This window comes from Lytechinus variegatus, chromosome 1, assembly GCF_018143015.1.
Source record: "Lytechinus variegatus isolate NC3 chromosome 1, Lvar_3.0, whole genome shotgun sequence".
NCBI lineage: Eukaryota > Metazoa > Echinodermata > Echinoidea > Temnopleuroida > Toxopneustidae > Lytechinus > Lytechinus variegatus.
The window spans coordinates 540,587-561,541 of NC_054740.1; the positions used below are offsets into that span (position 1 = coordinate 540,587).

General features: G+C 37.0%; 1 long non-coding RNA gene and 1 pseudogene across 1 annotated transcript; both read left to right on the plus strand.

Annotated features, from left to right (window-relative positions):
- Nucleotides 1-10,102: 10,102 nt before the first annotated feature.
- On the plus strand, nucleotides 10,103-12,899 carry LOC121405781. The gene is made up of 3 exons (XR_005968692.1): nucleotides 10,103-10,179; nucleotides 10,867-10,952; nucleotides 12,771-12,899. It is a non-coding gene; the product is annotated as an uncharacterized LOC121405781 (long non-coding RNA).
- A 2,949-nt stretch (nucleotides 12,900-15,848) lies between these two features.
- On the plus strand, nucleotides 15,849-19,779 carry LOC121406610 (annotated as a pseudogene).
- The last annotated feature ends 1,176 nt before the right edge of the window (nucleotides 19,780-20,955 follow it).

Genomic DNA, 20,955 nt, shown 5'->3' on the forward strand with positions numbered 1-20,955 from the left:
ATAAGAAAATTACTGCTTTTAAAAAATATATATTGATAACAAGAGGGCAGCAAATACATCAGTGATAAGTTATGGACATTCATATTTTGTAAACATTTCAAAATTTTCTACTTTTCCCCGTGCAGGATTGAATACTCATCCGTGTTCCGATATAGTATGTCAGAGTCTTCCACAGTGTTACACAGTGTTTTTAAGTGATACCTTGTAAAAAAAAGTTTTGGGAGTATTGCCTCCTATATAGTTATGGTGTAATGTCAAACATGCATACTTTACTGTGCAGGTGTGAAATGCAAGAATAAATATCTTGAATGAAACTGATAGCAAAAAAGTTTAATTTGATTGTCAGTTACTCTTGTTGAACATTTTTTTTCATTGAATGTGGGATACTTGAATTTGTCTTCTAATGTACAACTCCTTCGCCTTCTTCCTCTTCCCCTTTGCCTTCTTCTTCTTTGCCTCCTCCTTCTTCTTTTATACAACAATTTCGAACATTTTTTTTATACAACCATAGTTTATACAGTTGCAAAAAAATTAATCAGAATTGCACAAAAATCTTTTTAAAACCCGCTGTATAAAACCAAGTTTTAAACATAATTTGTATAAAAATTTTATACAACCTTCTGTTAAAATTTTGAACAACCGAGGGTTGTATAATTTTCGAACAACAGTTTGAAAGTTCATATAGTAAACAGCGGTTGTATAAAATTTTATACAGGTTGTTACTGCGTAGTTATTTTTACGGAGATTGCCTTCGCAAGGGTATCAGACAGAAACGCGCATCCGGGAAATCATGGGTGAAAAGACCACCCCCCTTATTGGCGAAAGTTGGATCCGCCTGAAGAGGGGGGGGGGGGGGGGGGTTAGCAGGGTGCACTTGTACCCACAAAAGAAATAACAGGGAAATGCCATTTTTCCAACAAAATTTTTTTTTTCTTTTTTTTTCTAAATAAATCCTTTTTTAAGTATACATTTTAGATTAATTTACAGGAGCAGCTCTTATTAAAAGTGTCATTCCCTCCAATACGAATTTTATTATTTGGAGGTTACTCGCACACTTAATCCCCTTGCTGCATCTTTAAATCATTTGCTTGGGCAGCATTTGCTCAGATGAAATCAAAATTAAGCGTATGTTTGATCAGGGAGCCTATTGCATAATATCCTGTTATCTTGCAAGAACAGCACCGTTTTCGGATTAACGAATCTTCGCAATTACGAATTTCAATATTTTGTCCGAGCAAATGCTGCCCAAGAAAATGGTTCAAAGATGCAGGGGATTAAGTGTGTTGGTCGGGTGAGAGTAATCTCCAGATAATAGGATTTGTATTGGAGGGGATGTCATTTCTTATAACAGCTTCTGCTGGTAATAAAAATAAAAATAATACTAATGATGATCATAATAATCCCAAAACGATGTATATGATAGTAGAGCGGATTAGCCGAACAATGATGACTAAAGCATGAAAATTTACAAGTATTAGTATATATGCCGTAAGATTTATTTTAAAGATGGGAGGTAAATTAAGAAAATGACATTTTTGGCCGTTGCCATGGCAACGTATAATTGTTCAAGTATGACATACATTCCCATGTAAATGGTAAATAAACATGATATAGATGAATAAAAAGATAATTTTCAAGCATCCAATTGAATATGTATAAAATTTAGAAACATTCAAAATCAACAAGATAGTTCCAATTGGTCCGTTGCCATGACAACGGCTTGTTTTTCCCCAGAAAAATAAAAAAAAAATTGATTAAAAAAAGGTGTAAAATATGATTTATCTTTAATTTCCCCTAATTTTACAGTGTTAAACAAATATATTTTGGTTGCTAGATGTACATATTATATCTCAAGCCATTTCCATGGCAACCAAATAATAACTAATTTACAAAAATAACATGGTTGCAGGTGGAAAAATCAACTGGAATTGACCTAATCTGTATGCTTCCGTTTTGACTCCCTCATTTGAACCAAAAAGACAGTGAGTGTTCTGCATGAACTAATTGGAAGGATACAGATTAATTTTGCCTTGGTAATATTTGAATTAAATTTTAAAAAAAAACAATGTAGCAAAGATCCCGTTGCTATGGCAACAGCTAATTTCCCTCTAGAAAGGTAAAAATATTGATAAGAATGTAGAACACAATATGATCATCATTCCATTGTCAATCATTTTTTAGGTACTAATCGAGATATGTTTGTGACTAAATTTATAAATATAACATCTTAAATCATTGCCATGGCAACCAGATAAAATCTAATTTAAAAAAAAGTAATAATACAGGGATGACAAGTTTATGGATAGGTGAAAAGTAAAATAAAAAATAAATTATATGTACATGCATACCTAGTCTATTTATTTAGGGAAAATAATACAGTAAGTGTTCTGCATGAACTAATTGGAATGATACAGATTGATGTTTCCTTGGTAATACTTGAATTCAGGGATAAAGATCAACGTTGCATATGGCCTGTTGCCATAACAACGGATCATTTAGTACCAATTTTTATTAAAAAGGTCTATATAATCTTATTTTCCTTGCATTTCTCCTAATAGTGTGTTAAACATCGACATGTTTGGTGCAAAATATTTAAATAACATATAAAGCTATTGCCATGGCAACCAAATAATCTCTATTTTACAAAAATATTAATTTGGACGACAAGATCATGGACAGGTGGAAAATGCAATATCACTCAATGTGTTAAAGGTTTGGCAATTCATTTAATTTTGGACAAAAAAATTCTGCAAGTAAGTATTCTGCATGAGTTCATCAGAATAATAAATTGATGCTGCCTTGGTAATACTTGAATTTAATGATAAATATTAGTAATTCAAATGTTAGTAATTCAAATGCCCCCCCCCCCCAGAAAAAGTATCTGCGCCAGTATGTTGTATTAGTAAATAATGATGATTTGATGTTGCAACCGCAAATTGTAAGCGCGCCACCTTGTGTTGGTCTCTTGGCCATGGTCATTAAAGACAGTCACACGTAACCTCAAAGTTGTCTAGTTTATTTACTTAAGTCTTACTTTATTAACCCTTGGCGTGGTGGCAGCTGTATCCTATCCACCCATCGATTATGAATAAGCCTTCCTAAGTTTAATTTAACCCTGTAAATAGGGGCTAGGCACGCCGTGTTTTATATTATCGGTGGTAGACGAGAGGTTGGGTTACTTCCCGAAGTCGGAAGATAAATTTGTGTAGTCCCACATATACCATGGCCAGGGCCGCGTTGACCGCCGCGGCAGCCGTTCACGATGCGGCTAGCAGGTCGTCGCAACCATCAGGGTTGCGTCAGTTTTCTGCTAACAGGCAGATGTTGCTTAAACCTTGTTTTTGTGCCCGTACAATTGATAATTCGCGGATTAATGTGGAATTGAAGAGCGGATCACAGCTCAATTTAATCACTGAATCTGTAGCAGATGATATTGGTGTCGAGATTCTTATTGATGATTTCGGTTTTGATGATTACTATGTTGATGATGTTTCCATTGTTAGTCTCGTCGATCAGACCCACATTGTGGGTGTGACTCAGTTCACATTATTCTATGATGGTTGTGAACTTTGGTTTGATGGTGTGGTAGTCAATGATGACTACTTGCGTGGTTCTCGCAGTATTGTCGCCGGGGCTCCATTTATGGAGCAGAACGATATTTCGGTTCGCCCCTCCAAGCAGTTGATCATGTTTGGAGACAGTGCTACTTTCTGCTATGCTTCCTCATCGCAAGCGGCTCCGCCATGTTTTCGTGATGTTGATCTCGCCGGCATACATTCAATTCCAACGCACACTCTCATTGATCGGGAACGTGAAGAGAATGAGAGTAAAATGAATGATAGTCATGGATTTCACAATCATGTTACATTAGGGATCACGGTCACACCAGTAAACACTAACATACACAAAGAAGATGTTCGATATGAGATTAGTGATAGAGAGATGAATGAAGCTAATAGTAATTGTTGTAAATCTCGGAATGAAGAACGAGATGAGACTAGTGATGGTGAGGTGCATGAAACTAGCAAAGGTGAAATGAAACCATGCAATGTAGATGATGGTTATGGGAGTAGTTATGGTGAAGGTCATGATGCTAACATAGTTGATGTGAAACAATGTAATGCAGATGATGGATACATGACTAGTGATGATGAGGTGAATGTAACAAACAATGCTGACATGAAAGGATGGAATGAAGAGGTTGAGTATGCAGCTTGTGATGGTTTGGTTTATGAAAGTGACCAAGGTGATGTAAAACAATGTAATGAGGAAAATGGACATGAAGCTAGTGTTGGTTTGATTAATAATGATAATGGAGATGATGTGCTTATTGGTCACATGAGAGACATAAAAGAAGCAAGGAAAGATAATGTAGGGTCTAATGTTAGTGATGTAATTGGTCAGGATACCAATGCCAGTGTGCCCTCATTGTTCCAAGAGTGTACAGTTACAGACACTCATGAAAGCAGTTCATGTTCTCCAGTTTCACGTTTGAATGATTTAAGAACTTCAGTTCATTGCATTGACTGTTGGCATGGCAATGTTGCCTCTCCTACTGCGAGTGGATCGAGTCGCTCTCCACTTTCTGCTGATGATTTTCAGTCTTTGTTACTTTGGGATTGTTGCCAATCCAACGTGATCTATAGTTTCACTGAGTCGCTTGATTTTGATCTTAGTCTGAACTATTGTTCTCACTCTTTGTCTGATTTGACAATTTTGTCTAACTTGACTTTGCCGGAGGCGACAGTTTCGCCTACCTTGACTTTGTCTGATGTGACAGTTTCGCCTACCTTGACTTTGTCTGATGTGACGGTTACGCCTACCTTGACTTTGCCCGATGTGACAAATTTGCCTGATGTGACGGTACTGCCCAATCTGACTTTTCCTAACATGTCGCTTGATATGCTACTGGATCGTTGCATTGGTAACAACTGTGTCGTTGACCGTGGAGGTATCGTGCTGCCTCATGATCAAAGGTTTGACACTCCTGGATGTGTTGATAGTGTGTCCGTTACCGTTACAGCATCGGCTGATTCGGTGTTACCCTTCGTCGCGAGTCACGGCCACAGAGCAAACACTGGGGTAACCGCTATGCCTCTGTGCCCGGCTAACGTCAGCAGCAGTAGCTCTAGTTCGCAAGCTATCTATCTTGCAAGGGTACTGTGTGTCGTGGATGGGTTGATTTCGCAGAGCTTTCAGTCGTTCACCCTGCAAGCGTCACTTTCAACTGAATGTCCATACTCGGCTAGCATCTCGATCGCTAATAAGCACGTTCATTCCATCTGGACGGATGTCGCTTGCCATACTCGCCCTCCAGATCAGCCCATTGCTGCCTTAGAGCTTGGCCCTGCTGAACTGTCCACTCCTGAAGGATGTCATCATGCTCGTCCGCCAGATCAGCCCCATGCTATTCCAGGGCATGGTCCTGCTGATCTGTCTGTCCCTGAAGGGTGTGCTCGTCCGCCAGATCAGCCCCATGCTAGTCCAGGGCATGGTCCTGCTGGTCTGTCTGCCCTGGTCCCTGGAGGTTGTCATCACACTCGTCCACCAGACCGGCCCCATGCTAACCTAGGGCATGGTCCTGCTGGTCTGTCTCTCCCAGTGGAAGCGCTTCGCGGTTTAGGCCATCTTCGCTTAAATATCAACGGTTCAAAGACTTGTTACATTAGTCCATTTCTGCTCGGCTAGCCCTCCCAAGAATTGACAGAGTGATATGTTGGATAATGACCATTACAGATGTGAACAATATGTGTTTATTTTGATTGGACTTTCAATTTTACCATGTGATCATGAGGAATGGACTAACAGGAGTTTTATCGCTTTATTTGGATTTATCTTTTTGAGTTGTCAACTGATGCCTAATTGATTTTATATACAGTTTACCATGTTGATTTGTTTATCTTTATTTGCAGGTATATTTCGCTGCGATCAACTGGCTTTAAAATGCTTTCTTTATATTATTGATTGTGATTTTGATTGTGATTTTATGTCGAGATGTTTCATTTTCATGTAATTTTATGTTACAGGATTGCATTTTGATAATGATTTTGGTTGATCACAATAAACAGCTTTATGATGTTTGTCGTTGATTTGCGTGGTGTATTTTAGGTGATTGATTTTGCCAGTTGTGAGTTTTGTTGATTTCATGAATGTATGTTTTTATGCTGGTGATGATTATTTGACATTTGCTAATATAATCCTTTCATGTATACATGTGCCTCAGTGATATTTGAGAAAATGATTTCTGTTTCGTCCTGATATTTCTGTACTTCTGTTTTACATAAAGATTCATATGCTTGACATACATTGTGTATAAGTTTATGTGTATCATGCGTTATGCCTAGTAATGTTGAACAATCATAAACTGTGGGTAAGTCGCTGTTTTTTGTATTTGGTTTATTTCCTTTTTTTGCGAGCTTTTTGAATTCATTGAGATGGTATGAGACTGCTTATAAGTTAGTATTTTTGTCTTTTTGTGCCATCCTTTTTGATGATCCACAAAATAATGTCATTGCTATTAGGGTGAGACTGTCGAACTGTGCACTTAGTTGTTATGTGGACATGTCATTCTGAGGTCACTATATTGCTCTTGTTTTATTACTTGAAGTATTCGCCAATATGTATGTTTTCTTTTTTTTGTGGCAGGATTATGGTCGATTGATTTGTGTATATACATTGTAATTGTTTTTAGTGCACAACCTTAATTGCGCCTTGTATTTTTGAGTGGATTTGGGTCGGATTTTTGCTGCCTAGATAGGGATGATGTTGTTATAGCCACTTTTTTAGCCCATTAATGTGTTTTTCCCCGTTCTGGATGTTGGAGGGAGATGGGAAGTGGTGATGCCATGTAGTGTTATTTGAATTGTGACCTTTGATCTATTAATATGTTTGTTTAGCATTCAACTCGTTATGATACATTGGTGTCTAGATTTATCAGAGTCTTACACCAACGGAGATCTAACCTTTTTATTTAATAGTGAGCTAGTTACGAATCATCATGATTTTGTTATACAGATTATAGTGTAAAAAAGAGAGAAAAGTAAAAGGCAGTTACGCCAGTATGTTGTATTAGTAAATAATGATGATTTGATGTTGCAACCGCAAATTGTAAGCGCGCCACCTTGTGTTGGTCTCTTGGCCATGGTCATTAAAGACAGTCACACGTAACCTCAAAGTTGTCTAGTTTATTTACTTAAGTCTTACTTTATTAACCCTTGGCGCAGTAGCTTTGATAAACAAAAACATGGTAAAATCTGATTTTTCTTTCATTTCACCTAATTTTAGGGTGCTAAGCATACATATGTTTGCTGTTAATATGTAGATAACATCTTCAGCAATTGAGATTAAGATGTAATTTATAAACACAAAAAATACACTGTTGAAATAATAATGGTCAGGTCGAATGTAATGATTTGATATCACTTTGTGACTTTATCGAAATCACAATAAAGGAAAGAAATTTGCAAAGTCAATACAAACTACGACGCATAACTGTCGATGCAGGGAAATGTAGCGTAAAACTGAATGTACAATTTCAATAAAACAGGTACATAACATAGACATATTTCTTAATTTGCATAATGTTTGACCAGTCATTAAGTTTTGAACAAAAATTACAGTGAGTGTTCTGCATGAGTACAATAGCATATTAGAACCGATGCTGCCTGGTAATGGTTGAACTTAATGATATCATTGTTTGCAAATGTGTGTTCGGTTGCCGTGGCAACAGATCATTTTCCCCCCAGAAAAGACCCTCTTTGATGAAAAAAATACCTTACATTTCATTTATTTCCACTAAGGTTAGGATGCCAAACATACGCGTACATTTTTTTTGTTGAATGTATAAATAACATATTAAGGCATTAATATTGCAATAACATAACATTTAATTTTCCCCAAAAAATATAGCTAAAAAAATATTGGACAGACGGAAACTACAATAAAATTAACTTTATAATATGCGCAAGATTGGACATGCTCTTTTAATTTTGAACAAGAGTTACATTAAGTGATATGCATTGTTTCATTAGGATGACAAAAATACTAATGTTTGGTAATGCTTGAACATAATGATGAATATCAATGTTGCAAATGGCTCCAGAAAAGTACAAATTTTGATAAAAATATGTTCCCCCCCCCCCTTTTTAGAGGGTGCTGAACATAAAAATGATAAATGATAAGCACCATCTTGTTTCATTATACATGACATCGAAATAAGACCTACAAAAATCGTATCAGAGTCTTCTGGACTCAAATAAATGCCCGAAACTCGATGCTGGACATTTTCGTTCAAAGTATTCGCAGGCGGCCATTTTGAAGAAAGCGTCTTTGGTGATATGTGTTTTAAAGCTGTTCATCATATCAATATGTTATAGGGGTTGATAACTCAAAATATTAGGTCTATGTAAGGAGTCGACATGGTCTTGATATCCAAATCAAGGTAATTACAGTAAATCATCTTTTACATGGATATCATTGAAATCATGCCTTGTCTGACTGTTTTAGCATATTTGGCTTGAAATATGATAGCAAAGCACTACCAAGCATCATCCGCCAGGATACGCCTATTTCCTGCATATCAATAACAGAAAATTGTTACTTTTTGAAAATTCCCATCATTTTTTAAAATTCCTGAAAATTGCCGAAAATAAAAAAAAATCAAGTTTATTCCCATGGAAAGTTTCCATCGAGAAAATTCCCATTAATGTAGCAACCCTTCTCCCCCCCAAAAAAAATCATAAAAAAAAATAAATAGAAAGTGAAAGAGAGATGGATGGAATGTCATTTTACGAATAATGTACCCAAAATGAAAAAAAATGCTCTGTAGCTGGCTCGGTGAGAATATTTTAAAGTAAATTTTACTCGATACGTCTTATCTGGCCCCCTCAAAATTACACTGCTTACTTTGCCGAAGAAAATTTTATAATACTGTGATAATTTTTAAAGTAACGTATGAATCTATTCAACATGAAGTGTAATCTATTCACTGGTTATTTTACATGAAAAGTAGACTGGTCAAATATGATAAAAAATACCCTTACTGGTTGAAAGGTTAAAAATAATTTAAACACTAAAGGGTGTTCCAAGATGGTGCCCTCACTGGCTGCCAGAGGCTAAAAATCCACAATTCATCCATTACTTGATAAAATGGCTTTAATTTGGTTTCTATTCATTGGTTTTAAGGATCAAGTAGTACATTTGGCCAAATACAGGGACAGCCAGTGGTTTGGAATGTCCAAAAATCCAAGATGGCTTCAAAAAATTGAATCTAGAATGATTGCTGATACCTAAAGCGTACATAACTCATTTCATATTGGCCTAGAGGATGATATATTGGTGTCTAAATCATTGGTTTCAAGAGTCTAACAATATTAGGACAAGTTACAATGACAGTCAGGTGTGTTCGAAATTCCAATATGGCTTCCAAAAACTATTCTAAAACGGTTGCTGATACTTGAAAATGAAATAGCTCTTTTTATATTCACCTGTGATGAGATATGATTTTGGTGTTGAAACCATAGCTTCAAGAGTCAAACAATAAATTAGGACAAAGTTTGTTCAATATCTGTCTGGGGAATATGATTTGTTATTTCAAGGGTCAATACATAAGGGCAAGCTACACGGACAGTCAGTGGTCTAGTATGTCCACATTTCCAAGATAAGTTACAAAAAGAGTTTTTAAAAACCATGTCTAATGTTACTTATACATAAACAGTGGTTGTTCAATATCTGTCTGGGGAATGTTATGTTGCTGTCTAAACCATAGTTTAAACGGTCGTGTAAAAAGTACTGCATTAAGACAAGTTACAAGGACAATCATTGGTCTGGGTATGTAAAAAAAAACGCAAAGTTGTTTACAGAAATGGGGTCTAAAATTGGGCTTACTTCGAACCATCGGGCCTTCGCGTCGGGCCGCGTTATCGCGTAACCCGACCTTTCGTGAAAACAGCCACATTTATTTACGAAAGGTCGGGTTTACCATTTGTGAAATATACCCGTTAAATCTACGAATAGTTGGGTGCATTAACCCGACTCTTCGTAAAATATAGCCGGCAAATATACGAAGGGTTGCGTCCTTCACGCACATTTCTACAAAAAATAAATATGATGAAAAACGGCTTGAATAAAAACTAGCATTCAATCCGCACAAAGTCAGCCTTTGCCTTGAGAAGTTTAGAGGTGAGTACAGTTTAAATTTCGCTAAATTGTCGAAAAATGGAATTTATTCATGATAAGTCATAGTGTTGTGGAAATTTCCTTTAATTCCTCAACATTTTGAAATAGCTGACTTAGGTTGTATATCATGAGATTATGGTGTAATCAACTCCTGCACTTTGAAAATGTTTTCATCGTCGAGAGTTGACGTTACGGCTGAATTTCCCTCCGACACCAACGCACACGCAGCATCTTCCCCAGACTTTCGGGCAGAAGTAGTCAATGCTATACTTCTAGAGAAGAATACTACTAGGATGTATTGAATTGTGTTAATGTCACCTATGCCTCTTGCACGTGTTTTGGTGATCGGCCATAGGCTAGCGAGTAGTGCTTCCTAGTAGGGGTCCTTAAAAACTTTCATGCATATCTTTGATATTTCCGGACCAATGATTTATGTATTTATTCATATTTGTTTGGGTTTTTAAAAATAGAACTTGAACTTAATTGAACTATGTAACTCTATGCAGGATATGGACTCGCCACTCACCAGAGTCAGAACTGTCAGACATGAGTAGATCTAACCTTCCCATTTATTAAATGCCTCTCAATAGCCTAGAATGACAAGAATAACTATAAAAAGCACAAACAGTCAATTGAACTCTGTGGGATTTTTTAATTTGCTATAATTGTTTTTTAAACGTTTTCTTCTAGATTTTTCTACTACTTCGGCCTTCATGCCATGGATCTATTGATCTGATGCTAGCTACTGAAGAGTGACGAGCAAAAAAGGGGCAAAGGTAAGAATAGAATAGATCTAGACCTATATCTTTTCCAGAGGGGGGATTGAAAGTCATCTGATATAGATTTCCAGACACAGATTTTCCTTCAAAACTGAAATCTAATGAAGATGTAAAGTTTGCATGGTGTCAAACAGAGGCGTCGATCCTGGGGGGGGGGGGCAGGGGGGCAGTTCCCCCCCCCCCCAGAAAATTTCGGGGGGGGGGTCAAGATACCATTTTGCCCCCCCCCCCCAATAATTTCCCAACCAAAAAAAAAGAGAGAATAGAAAGGAAAAGGAAGGAAGGTAGTGAAATGAAAGCGTAAAACAAGAAAAAAAAAAAGAAAATGGGACATTGGGAAGCGCTCGCTCGCTTCGCTCGCTTGCATTTAAGTATGTTAACCAATGCCAATGATAATTACTATTCTTATGAAAGGAAATCGGTTTGCATCTTCTGTTTCTATCTAATGTTATATTATTCTTCTACTCATCTTCTACTCATAGGAAGTAATATAACCAAACAAGATATCACTCCCAGAAATCGAGCGGCCAGTTCACCTAAAAATAAATAAATAATGGCCTGGATTAAAAAAAAAACGCAAAACAAAAACATATTTTTCTTTAACTCGCTCGCTACTCTTACTGGTAAAAGCTAGATACAAGATGATATCGGGCAGCAAGTAGCTTATCATAGCAGCGAGATTCCAAAATATTATATTTAGGCAGCAAGGTGGGTAACAAAGATTTTGGGACGAATCCATATAATTTTGCCGGGATCGGTCGTTGGCTTTGCTCGCTATGGTAGAAAGAGAAAGGATTCGGACTGCAAGTGAGGTAGCTCTAATAAAACAGTTTCATATTTGTCACACAGGTGATTGGATGTATTATTCAGATGTCATACAGGCATGACAGGTTTATTCTGATGATAATGATAATAACATCACATTTTTATCACATTATTATGATGACGAAATAACACTTCTATCATATGGAAATGGTATATTTTTCCTCGCTCGCTTCGCTTGTTCATTTCATATTAATGGTTTTGAAAGCAAACAAATTCGGTGAGATGAGACCGAAAAGATAATGTAGATGTTTCATTGGCTCATAGCGCAATTTGCCGAAGGGTTTACTACATCTACCATAAAAGACTGTGTGCTTCCTCACTCGCTTCGCTCGCTCATAAAATTAAAAAACAGAGTGGTTTGGGGGCAGCAACAATGGACCAGCGATGTGACAAAATAGAGTTCATATGTGGCAGCGAGTTAACCATATACATATATACATTAGGTATCATTTATGCCTATATGAACACTAAACCCTTCTCTCATAACAAGAATTTTTTTATTTTTTGCTCGCTCGCTTGGGTTCATCTCCGCTTGGTCGTCTTGCCCCCTCCCCCCCTCCCCCAATCCGAAAAATGGATAGACGCGTCTGGTGTCAAAGGAAATGTAATGTGGATACATGAAGCAGCCTGTTCAAAGAGGTAGAGACAGTAATTCTGGAGAACAGGGGGCACCTACACTACAGTATCCAGAGGGAATAATAATTGATACCTCCCTTGCTCTCTAGTCTTATTCATTTAAGAGGAACAATGAGATTAGGCGAGATTAGGCTTATGTGTTCCCAGGCTGACAGTGAAACTACAGAAGAATTTTAGATGGTGGTTTGGCAATTAGGATGGGGTGCAACCATTTCTTTTCACATTATTTGCTTAACTTTTTTTAAACCAAAAAATTAGTAATGGGTGGGGGGATTAGTGACTAGCTTCACTGGATACCCTAGACTCTGTACAGCCATCTTTACAAAATTGAAAAATATTCTCTTACTTTATTAGCATCATGGATTGCCTTTCTGATATGGATTGCTCATCCGATGAGGAAGGAAACATATTACCAAACCTTAGCTGCTCAGAAGCAGGAACAGAGCAAAGGTAAGAATATCTATTTTTCTATCAGTTTTCTATCTTAATATCTAAAGTACTTTATCCAAACAATCCAGAAAAACAAATTTTTAAGAGTTATCTCTCAGTATGCAGTTTGGAATCAAGGAAAGATTTTTTTTTTATTTTTAGCAGCTCTAAACAGAAAGAGAAAACTTGAAGGGAAAATATATGGGCTTCCACCTTCCATTCACTCACTGATTAAAGATCCTGCATGTGACTCATATAAACATTAATCATAAAACACATTCTACTTCCTGGATCTTTCCATTCTGAAGCAAACTTGTAGCAAGTATGGTCAGAATGGTTTAATTTCTTTTCAACTTAACAGGGGGTGGATATACATGTATGTGGTGCGATTTTATATGCTTTTTAGCTCACAAATGTTTAAATCCATACTATAAGCAAATGTTTGATCTAGTTTTGGTTTGTACTTAGCAAGTAAATGGCTTCAAAAGTGAACTTAAAGTCTAATCTTTTGTTTTGTTTTGTTTTGTATAGTGCTACTTCAACACTCTTATCTGATGACAACAAAGAGATAGATCTAGATGACATGCCAAGCTGCTCTACTGCAAGAGTTCAGGAAAGGTAGGAAAACAGATATTTCTTATTGAAGTTCTCAGCAACCATCCATGAAGATCATTCTTCACAGTGTATTTGAAGCTGATTTCTCTATTGGTGCTAAGAATGTGAATACAGTGGAATGGGTTTATTAGGTATATACTGTGTAGACAGCAGGCCTTAACTATTTTACATTTTAGATTTTAATCTGTTTTAATCTGTTTTGTCCTTAAACTGTAATGATGTAACCCTTTCATGCCATTGTCAAATCATTTGAGAGAATAATACTCTTTTTTATGCCTCTGCCCACCGTAGGTGGTTGCCGGAGGCATTATGTTTTCGGGTCGTCCGTCTGTCTGTACATCTGTCCGTGGGTCCGTCCCGTTTTCGTTCTCGCAATAACTTAAGAACCGTTTGACGACTCAACTTCAAACTTGGCTCATGTATGCATATGGGAGGGACAATGATCTGAGTAGATTTTGGGGTCACAAGGTCAAAGGTCAAAGGTCATAGAGGTCGTTATGTACATAGAAATGGTTCGTTTTCACCATAACTCAACAACCATTCGACCGATCAACCACAAACTTAGCACATGTATGCATATGGGAGAGACAGTGATCTGATAAGATTTGAGGGTCACAAGGTCAAAGGTCAAGGTCAAAGATGTCATTGTATAAATGAAAATAAATCAACGTGAAGTGCCATTTACTTCTGATTTGGTAATGGCGGAGGCATAAAGTTCGACCACGCGTGGTCGAAGATTCATCTAGTTTTTTTATGCCTCCATCCCCGGAGATGTGTGCTGGAGGCATTATGTTTTATGTTAGTCCTTCTATTCCGTTTTTGTTTTTGCAATAACTAAAGAACCATTGAATGTATCAACTTGTGTATATATTGGAGTGATGATGGTCTCATTAGTTTTTGGGGCAGAGGTCAAAGGTCACATACATGGAAATGACTTGTCATTATATGGGAGTGACAATGATCCTCTGAGATTATCAGAGTTTTTGAAAGATTTCCATGAATGTGTGATATGAGACAAGGGCGAAGGCATTAATTTGGACTGTGCACAGTGGAGAATCCATGTATTTTTTTTTTGTCTGGTGGTTGAGGCATTGGTATTAAAGGCAAGGACCCAGTTTCATTTCCCAGTGGAGCCATTTTTCAATCTTTGCAAAATTAAAAAAAAAGGGGGGGGGGGGTAGGACACTACTATCATTCAACTGATTTCACATTTATTTATTTTTTTTTCAAGGAAAGTTGCAAAGCTGTTGTATATTTACAGAAATGCACAATGCACACGAGTTTAGACAGTAGCTTCTAATTGGTTCCTCTTTTATTAGGCCATGCTTTTAATTAGCATATTCTTCTTCAGAGCTTTTATTAAGGCTTGGCCTTATTATTAAGCTTGGCCCAGTAAAAGTTAAACATTACCATGAGGCACCAATGGCATTCTGTTCAGGCATTTCTTTCCCTACATTGAAAAAGAAATGAATTTTCAACTATGTATTTACATGTATATTGAAATTAGACTTTGTAAGTGAACTTATTCCATAGTCCAAAGTTTTTGTTTTCTTACATATAGCACTATAATCATTTCATCGGATGACATCGAGATAGATGACATGCCAAGCTACTCTACTGCAAGAGTTCAGGAAAGGTAAGGAAAAGGATCTCTTATTTAATTTTTCAGCAAGTATCACACATGAAGAAATTTCCTCCCAAATAATGGAATGATGAGATTAAAATATAAGTTGTATCTTAAAGAAAAGCCAGTAGCCAAAAAAGAGAGGTAGTCTGACCGCTTAAGAATTGCTAGTAATATCAAGGTGTACTTGGGGTCATGGCTTTTTCTGTGGTGTAATTTTCTTAGTGATGAAATAAGGGTCAGATATTACAGCTTTACATGTGCTCAGTACATGGTTTAAAGGGGAAACACAATAAACCTTTGTGCCTTTAATGAATAGTAATTTCATTGTACCGGTATTTAAAACCAATTTTCTCTTTTCACATAAACTGAATCCACTGAAATTGGTTTATTATTTAGAGATAGACAGCAGACTGTTCCATCTTGATTTTTTTTTTATTTTAGCATTCAAATTTATTTATTCAGTCTGTTGATTTCATTGAACTATATCATGATTCAACCTGCAGTATTGATGGTTCAAAATATAGTTTAGTAGGCCTAATAATTGGATAAAACACTATATGTCATTCGTTACACATGTATTTTCTAAGAATGTCTGCATTCGAAAAAAAATGTATTGACATGTTTATTAATAAATGGCTTTAAAAGTGAACTTATATTCCATTCTTTTGTTTTCATACACATAGCACTGTAATCATTTCATCTGATGATGAGACAGATGACATGCCAAGCTGTTCTACTGCAAGAGTTCAGAAAATGTAGAAATGTGTAGCTATATCTCTAAATTATTGAAGTTTCCAGCTACCACAGATCACTTGTGAGTAACTTTGAGATTTACTGCAAAATATCTCTCCCAAATTAAGTGTTTGGTTATAGGAACCTGGTGGTCCCTGCATCAAGCATATGGGAAATACAAAGTTAAATACTCAACAGGTTAAGTTACTCTTTTGAACACACGAATCATTGCCAAATTATTAATGAAAGTAAATATGATATTGGAGGAATGACCTTTATGTAGAATATATCTATTCCAAAGGGACAATTGAAATGTAATGGAGTAACTGAATGTGTCATCTGATTACTGTGATGTGGTATATTGGCCCTCCCATTTCCTGAAACAGGCAAGATAAGCAAGTTCTTATACATGTATTTCTTTTTCTGGATGTCTTGTACAACATTCCATTTAGATAATAAACTTGAACTGACAGTATTATTATGGATAGGGGGGATACTGGGGAAAAAAGAATCGGTTATCGATGTCACCCGTGATAGAATATCAATGTAAAGGGAATATGTGTTCTACATTATGTTTGCAGAACTGCATGTATGAAGTTCAGTACACTTTAATAGAATTTGTTTGTTTCTGTCACCAGGTCTCGGCCAGAGTTCATTCAGCCGAATGAACCGAAGCGCGTGAAGACAGCCAACAGCCAGTTTGAATGTATGCTCTACCGGGAGAAATGGCATGCCATCAAAGCCAGCAAAGCTTTCTTCAGGGATAGCACAAGTGTAGCTTCACTGATGCTATCCACAGCTACCAAGGTAAACCCTGGTGTTCCAGTAGCATGTGACGATGAATTCGCCTTTCTTGTGGATACTTCCAGTCTTGAATTTGACCAGGACCTTACATGCGACAACATATTTTGGTTAAAAATGGGTCCCAAGACTGGTACTGAAAGATACTTCTCCGGAGGTATTATCCCCACCGTGATACCCCTGGATTTTTCAGGACAATATATGAGCTACAAAGGGATGGAGTGCAGAAATGTCCAGTCGTCTTAATACGATATGAGTGGAGAGGACAGAAGACAGCATTAAGAATGACGGCTCATGGTCACTGCAGACAGAATGATAGCCCCTTCATCCGATCAAAGAAGGCCTTGATTGAAGAACTGAAGAAGCCATCATGTCAGTCAGCACAGGACAAGCTGAATGAGAAGTTCAAAATGCAGGGTGGTAGTGTGGGAGTAGATGCATTTTCGTCATTGCCTCGTGACAGGCAGCAGATCTACCGGCACGGTACAGGAGGGAAGAAGAAAACTGATTTCAACAAACTAATTGAGAAGAATGCAGCTGGAGAATTTGTAAGGAGTGTTGAATTCGTCAATGATAAGTCCAACATGTTTCAAAGGCCGTCATCCTAGATGTGTCGTTTACACAAACAAACAAATCGAAGACATGAAGAGAAATTGTGCAGCAGGCAGTATCATTTCGTTTGATGGAACATTTGACCCTGGGCAAATGTATGTCACTGTTGCGTCATACAGACATCAAGATTTTCTAAATAAACGGAATGCAAAAAATGTACTCATGCCAGGCCCAGTATTGTTGCATGCAAGAAGAGATACTGAAACGTATCAGTACTTTGGACACCAGATTTCCAAAGCTCTGGGAAATGAACATGTACCTTTTTCGGGACAGATGGGGAGAGTGCAATGTACAAGGGTCTGAAAAGCTCACCAAGCTTTTCCAATTCCAAACATCTTCTCTGCATGATCCATCACAAAAGAAACGTGCAAAGCAAGCTTGAGAAACTTGGAGTGCACAAGAACACTGCAAAAATTCTCAGATCGATCTATGGGGAAGAAGTCCATGAAGCACGTTACGAGGGACTTGTAGACAGCAGTAGTGACAAGGAGTATGAAGAGGCTCTTCTCAATTGGTCTACCAAATGGGACCAAATGGAAACAGAAGAGACAGGAAGGCCTCCTGCATTTGCGAATTGGTTCAAGCAATACAAATCCCAAGAAGTGAAAGAATGCATGTTGAAACCATTAAGGCAGCAAGCAGGAATGGGAGACCCACCGCGCCAGTATAGTACGAATGATTGTGAGTGTATGAATTCTATGCTGTCCAAGTGGATTGGTGGCAAGAAGTCATGGAACGATCTTGTCGATAGCCTTGAGGACTTTGTCAAGTCAAAGTACACAGAACTGGAAATGTCAATCATAGGCTTAGGTGAGAGACGACCAGCCAAGAAGTGTCTTGAAAGAACACCATTAGAATGGTCTCATATGAAGTCAGAGGAAAAGAGAGTACTACTAGAGAGAGCGAATCTTAGTGTACCAGAACAGTCAGCTAAGGAGCTTTCAATATCTCCAGAAGAAAGTGGAATCGGAGGATTTACTCAGTATGAATTGCAAGCTGTCTGGAGCAAGGCTGGTACGATCATTGATTGTAGTCATAGCATCGTTGACTTTCCATCTACCAGTGTTCAATCCATTTGCTTTGATGGAAAGGATCACTTCAAAGTGTCATGGCACAATGACTTGTATGTTTGTGACAGGCAATGCAGATCATTCATCCTACACAATCGTCTATTTTGCGAACATACCTTAGCAGTTGCTGAACAAAAGGACAAATTGGCAGCCTTCCTCTGCAGAGTCAATACTAAAAAGAGAGCATCATCTGTTAATCTAGCCAATGACGTTCTCCAGAAACAATGTTCTGACAGTGGTAAAAAAAAGAGTGCAAATAAGAGAAGAGGTGGCAATAACAAAGTGTCCCAACCTGTCACGACAGTTATCCCCAAACCCAGTCAAGAACAGCCTTTCTGCATTGCTCGTAAAGTGGGTGTCATCAAACGCTGCTATGGATGCAAGCAGGAGTTTGGACAGAAGATGAATATGCCTCCACATGATATAGTGTTGAAGAAAATGGACATCAGAGAGTGGGTGGACAGACTGACAGGTTCTGTCATGCATTCAAAGAGCCTTGTACCAACATATTACCATTTGAAACTGAATTGTCTGAGAATAACCTATCCTTATACTGAATTGAAGGATGTAATTGTGCATGATGAAGTTATTGAGCATTTGGACCCTGACCACAAAGTTATTCTGAGAAATTTTGGTCTTGATATTGCCTAAATAATGAAGATGTGTACATGCAGAACAAACACTCAAATACCATGAGAATTAACAACTGTTATTTGGTTGTTAGAGAGAGAGAATACTTACTGTACAAGAAAAAATAGTACTGAACAGTGGTAGGATGGTAAGTGCAAAAACCTCTTGCAAAGATACACTGTCACTTCCATACTTAATCACATTACACTACTTCAATAATGAGTTATGTGAGAGGTTTACATCGATTCCATGGCTTGTTCTTTTCTTGAATAAGTATACAGAATGAAAGTTGGGTAGATACACTGTTATAACAGTTGGAAATAATTAAGCTTTTATCTTTATTTTAGGGTGAGTAGCATGGCTATTTTGTTTACCATTTATATCTATCATTTAACCAATGTAATATTAATAGACAAAATGCGAAAATTAATATTTGTAAAGACCTTTTTAAGTGTGCAGGTCCCTAATTTTTCTTGCATTGGCAGCAGGCCATTTTATATGTGGTCAACAATTGATTGGCTGTATCACTCTTTTAGCTTCTGGTTATTTGATGTTTGTATTAATCAGCTTAAAACTTATTCACAGATTAAATTGATACCATCGAAGGTTTGTCTGTTCATTACTGTGAGGCTAATCATAATATTGATCTTGATTTTTAAAGGTTAAGTCATGTAATACATGTATATGTCAGTAGATATTACATGTATATTGTCTCCTGTATAATGTATTGTTAATGCTATAACAAAGCATCCTGATTTGAAGCCTAAAGTCAAGTTTATTATTTGGGTTCAAGTATCACATACAGTTCAGGATTGCATTTGTAACACTGTTGAAGTTCATTTCATACTTTCAAGAACAAATGAAGTCACACGAACATTTTACCACTCTAGTCTAGTACATGTGCTACATATAAAATGTCTTCTGAATTATAAATCTGTCTTTCAGATTTTATCTAAACATACATTGTATGCCTGAGTAGCAATGTTAATTTCATATAAAGTACATGACATAGTTGTTTTATATTTCACTTTTTTCTATTTTTAATAGATATTGAGTGGTGTCCATCCATCTGGGATGGTAATGGAAAATTGATGGTTTGATCTTGAGTTTTTACCTTACTTGGAAGGTATATGATGGGGAACCCATGCCAGAGTAGGTTACCTCAAGGTCAAGGTACACTGTACTCTACAGGAAGCATACACTTTTAGTTTCTATTTTTATTGTTGGGGTAGATAACTTCACAATAAACCTTAAATGGACCTCTACTTGGTGAAAGCTAGGTCGTAGAAGTACATTTAAATAGGTTAGAGGTCAAATGAGGTCAATATATGTATTAAAATTTACCAGCAAGCACACAAGCTAGGCAGTTAGACACATTATTGGACACATTGTTACACTTGTGACTTGACTGGTTACTAATATTTTTAGTCATTGTGTGCATGAGATTAGTATTTTAGCCTACATCAGTTGTTGAAAAGCAGTTTTACTATTTCACTTCATTCTGACTTACATGATTTAGCATTTTCCAGAAATGTGCATCTGATTACAGACAGTCCATGTACGGACAGTCCATGATAATAAGGAGGGTGACCTAATATCAGCTTACTGGTCTGTCCACTGTCATGCTGCCCACAGTTGTTTTTGTTTTTTTAAATCAAATTACTTGTGGAGATATCATTTATGGCATGTTGCTGACCATACTAAAGTCCATGCTTGAAAGCATATTCCAGATCTAATCTTCACATTTTGAACATTGATAGAAATGTCTGGTAATTCTAGAGGAGCAGGTTTACAAACAGGAGTAAAGAGCACTTAACATATAGCAGTTTGATGTAAGTTTGAATAGAACTTCGATACTCTAACTTTGTTAAATCATTTCTGCACATTTATGCCCAGGTTTTAGACCACCTAATTAAGTTACAGTGTCTTTTGCAATTTTTCCATGAGCATTCAACCAAAAGCTCAAAATGTGATATATTGCTATTAATTTATAGATTTCTATAGGGAAGAATCAGCCAATATC